Raw genomic sequence first — 5,123 nt, 5'->3', positions numbered from 1 at the left:
ACTGCTGGGATCCACCAGCTACATCTTCGCACGCAAGGAAGTGCGTCCAGGCAAAAAAAAAACGATTCGCCCCCTGACTGCTGGGACCCACCAGCTACATCTTCGCAAGCAAGGAAGTGCGCCCTGACTACTGGGACCCACCAGCTACATTTTCGCACGCAAGGAAGTGCCTGAGAGTCGAGACCCACCTGGTCAAAGTGTACGTAGCGTTGTCATTCTGGTCGCTAACATGTATGTACATATATACTGGTCAATGTAGAGGCGCGCACGTGTCGTAGTAGAGGTGCGCACGTAGCATGTACACGTACGTACAGCGGCCAGGGTGCAAGAAAGAAAATACGACCACGTATGTGTACATATGGGCGGGGTCTCTGACGCCTACTCGCACATACGTACGGCCAGGGCTCGTGTACATGGCTGGGTCGGAACGGAGAAACAACATCGTCATCGTGTTCATGGGGAGGCAATGGAATGCGTTGTGTTCATGGGGAGGCAACGGAATGCGTTGTGTTCATGGGGAGGCAACGGAATGCGTCGTGTTCATCGGGAGGCAACGGAACGCGTGGGAGCCAACCGGCTGGGTCGGAATGGAATGCGTCATCATGTTCATCGGGAGGGCTTGGACGGAATAGGCGATGGAAGCGAGGCCTGGCGTACTACAGAACAGAGGAAACGGCCTTGTGTTCGACTGGCCACGTTCGAAACGGGATCCTGTTCATTGGGAGGGGTCTGGCATACCCAAAACGGAGGAAACGGAACTCCCTACGGTCGAAACGGGGGTCCTGTTGATCGGGAGGGGTGTGGCATATCACAAAATGGATGAAACGGACTTGTGTTGGAGCGCTACGGTCGAAACGGGGTCCTGTTCATCGGGAGGGGTGTGGCGTACCACAAAACAGGACTCCACGGGATACTGTTCATCTCCACCGTCGACCTCCTCCAGCCTCCACGGGCTACCGTCGACCTCCTCCAGCCTCCACGGGCTCCTGTTCATCCAGCCTCCACCGCGCGCTACTCCACTGGCTACTGTTCAACCACCCCTCCACGGGCACCCCTCCACCGTCTACAGTTCATCCAGCCCTCCATGGGGTCATCCTGTTCATCCAAAGGCAACGCCACATGGTCCTCCATCCACCCCCACCGCTCACTGTTCATCCAACCCCCCTCCGCAACACTCACTATTCATCCAATCGATCGGCTTCAGTTAATTGCCATCGATCGATCGCTCGGGTTCAGTAACGCGTAGCCTGGAGTGCAATCGCTCGGGTTCAGTTAGAGCCCAACGCCTTGCTCGGGTTCATTTAGAGCCAACTCCTTGCACACCCACACGTATGTGTACGAGAGAAATGCGCATCGCTCGGCCCCGACCACCCACCGTAACCGGGAACCCCCCGAAATTTTCCTCGCCCTCGCTTCTACCATGGTTTTTTCCGTCATGGACGGCCTGAAGAATGTCACGCAGCTGCGTCTCCGGCCCGCCCAGGATGAAAAGCCCATTTTCTGTCATGATTTTTGGTCATAGAAGTAGGAGCCCACCACATCTATGATGATACCGGGTTTTGTCACAATTATCGTCATAGAAGTGTCATATGTATGACAGAAAAAATTCGTTCGGCCCAAAATGTCACGGATGTGTATTTTTTTGTAGTGATAAGTGCTTAAACAGACAAGTACCCAACTAGCTATGTTATATTACATGGATAGTAAGAAATATCTTCCAGGGAGAATAGTTCTGTTAAGGGTTCCTTTCCCTGGGTACACATGCATTAATGTGCATGTACGAACTACGAACAGAGACGCAAGATATAAAACATCCGGGGGTTTATATTGGAATAGTAAAGAAACATCTTTTGTTCTCCAACCGAATATTCCCTTAAGAACCCTAGCTTTCAGCTTCACCCAGTCTAAGGTACACGTCCGGCGAACCCGGCAGTAACAATCACAAAGGTGCTCCCCTTATGCCCTAGCGAACTAATGGGAATGTAGGGCATAAACACAGGTGCCAGGCAACCTAGCTTGGACAAAACTTAAGTCATATCGATGCATATGATGGCAAAGAAAAGGTGCATATGGAAAAGTGACGCATATGTAGTGGGCATGAAGCCCGGAAGATAATTATATTAAGCTTCTGTATAAGAAGCCCCCAGGTATAATGAGCGCGCATAGCGCGTCAAGATTGTGTAGTCGAGTCACAATTGAAGCTTTTTAGGGCCATAAAAAAGAAAGAAAGAGGATATAATTTAAAAAGTGTGGAAGTAAGGAGACGAACACAGAGTTCGGCGCTAGGCGTAGAATCTTCAAAGTCTGGTCGTGTTCCATGGGTTCGGCTCGAGTCGATTATCTGATGCATCACGCAGGCGGTACGATCCTCCGGTGAGAACTTAATCAATGATGAAGGAACCCTCCCATTTGTCCTTGAGCTTGTCCTTTTTCTTCTCTAGTAGGCGTAGAACAAGTTCGCCAACGTTATAAGTTTTGGCCCGTACTTCTCTGCTTTGATACCTTCGAGCCTGTTGCTGATAGAATGCGGAACGGGCTTTTGCAACATCGCACTCCTCCTCCAAGGCATCTAGACTGTCCTGCCAATCAAGCTCGGCTTCTCTCTCTTCATACATGCGCACTCGAGGTGAGTCATGAATGATATCGCAGGGCAATACCGCCTCTGTGCCGTACACCATGAAGAATGGTGTGTATCCGGTAGTGCGATTTGGCGTGGTCCGCAGTCCCCATAGTACGGAATCGAGTTCCTCGACCCAGTGTGTATCTGATTCTTTCAAGGATCGCACTAGTCTGGGTTTGATGCCACTCATAATAAGATCATTTGCTCGTTCGACTTGACCGTTTGTTTCGGGGTGATAGACAGAGGCGTAATCGAGCTTAATGCCCATGTTACCGCACCAAGTTTTCACCTCGTCGGCTATGAAGTTGGAGCCATTGTCGGTGATGATGTTGTGGGGGACACCATAACGGTGTACAACCCCTGATATGAAGACTATCACTGGTCCAGATTCGGCCGTTTTAACTGGTTTGGCTTCTATCCATTTGGTGAATTTATCTACCATGACCAATAGATATTTTTTCTTATGGCTTCCTCCTTTAAGGGGTCCGACCATATCGAGCCCCCAGACCGCAAAGGGCCAAGTTATGGGGATTGTTTGGAGAGTGGTAGGTGGCATATGGCTTTGATTTGCAAAAAGCTGGCAACCGACACAATGTTGGACGAGGTCCTGTGCATCTACTCGGGCTGTCGGCCAGTAGAAACATGTGCGGAAGGCCTTGCTTACAAGGGCCCAAGCTGCGGCGTGGTGGCCGCCGAGTCTAGCATGAATTTCGGCCAAAAGCTTCCGCCCTTCCTCTTCGGAGATGCACCTTTGGAGTACTCCGGTAGCACTTTTCTTATAAAGCTCTCCCTCGTGGACCTTGTAGGGTTTAGAGCGCCGCACAATCCAACGTGCCTCATTTTGGTCCTCGGGGAGTTCTTGCCTCTTTAGGTAGGCTAAGAAGGGTTCTGTCCACGGGGCGATAACAACCATGATCACGTGGGCCGAAGGTGTTATTTTGGTGGCGGAGCCTCCGATTATGTTAGTGTGTTCGGGATCTGGGGTTGTGGTCGGATCCGGACTATATTGCCGGTCTCCCCTTGCCACACCACGGATGGCTTGAACAACCTTTCCAAGAAGATATTAGGTGGGACGAGGTCGCGCTTAGCGCCGATGCGGGCGAGAATATCCGTCGCTTGATTGTTTTCTCGGACCACATGATGGAATTCGAGCCCCTCGAACCGAGCTGACATCTTGAGGACGGCATTGCGGTAAGCCGCCATTTTCGGGTCCTTGGCGTCAAAGTCTCCATTTATTTCAGGTATTGCGAGGTTTGAATCCCCACGCACTTCTAGGCGTTGAATTCCCATGGAGACTGCCATCCGAAGACCATGCAACAGAGCCTCGTATTCGGCTGCATTGTTGGAGTCTGTGTATAATATTTGGAGTACGTATTGGATTGTATCTTCGGTGGGGGATGTCAGGACAACGCCCGCTCCCAGACCAGCCAACATCTTAGAGTCGTCAAAGTGCATGATCCAATTGGAGTATGCGCCGTACTCTTTAGGGAGTTCGGCTTCTATCCATTCGGCAATGAAGTCAGCCAGTACTTGTGACTTAATGGCTCGCCATGGTTTATATATGATGTTGAATGGGAGGAGCTCGATGGCCCACTTAGCAATCCGGCCCATGGCATCGCGGTTATTTATTATATCGTTGAGTGGTACTTTGGAGGCCATCGTGATTGAACACTCTTGAAAGTAGTGTCGTAGTTTCTGGGATACCATGAAGACCGAGTATGCTATCTATTGATAATGTGGGTACCGTGACTTGCATGGTGTGAGGACAGTGGATACGTAGTATACCGGCTTTTGAAGTGGGAACTTATGTCCGTCCTCCTCTCGTTCGACAACGAGCACTGCGCTTACAACTTGGTGCGTTGCAGCTATATATAACAGCATGGGTTCATCGATGTTTGGTGCGGCCAGGATTGGATTGCTAGCCAAGAGGGCCTTCATATCTTCCAGTCCGACCGTAGCCGCATCCGTCCACTCAAAGTGTTCGGTGCATCGAAGAAGGCGATAGAGAGGTAGTGCCTTTTCTCCCAATCAGGAGATAAAGCGGCTTAAGGCAGCCACTCATCCAGTTAATTTTTGGATTTGCTTGAGGTCTGTTGGGGTAGCCAACTGGGACAAAGCTCGGATTTTATCCGGATTTGCTTCAATTCCTCTATTGGAGACGATGAAACCCAGGAGCTTTCCGAGAGGAACGCCGAAAACGCATTTTTCTGGATTGAGCTTGATTTCATATGTTTGGAGATTGTCGAACGTAAGCCTCAGGTCGTCTATTAAAGATTCGACATGTCTAGTTTTGATTACCACGTCATCCACATATGCCTCAACTGTTGTGCCGATTTGTTTTTCCCGGCATGTCTTAATCATGCGTTGATAGGTTGTACTGGCATTTTTGAGCCCGAAAGGCAAGGTGTTAAAACAAAAGGGGCCGTATGGAGTGATGAATGCCGTTGCGGCTTGATCAGACTCTGCCATCTTGATTTGATGGTATCTGGAGTATGCGTCGAGG

The sequence above is a fragment of the Triticum dicoccoides genome, chromosome 7B (genome assembly GCF_002162155.2).
Source record: "Triticum dicoccoides isolate Atlit2015 ecotype Zavitan chromosome 7B, WEW_v2.0, whole genome shotgun sequence".
NCBI classification, from domain to species: Eukaryota; Viridiplantae; Streptophyta; class Magnoliopsida; order Poales; family Poaceae; genus Triticum; species Triticum dicoccoides.
Note: the sequence above shows the minus strand (reverse complement) of the source record.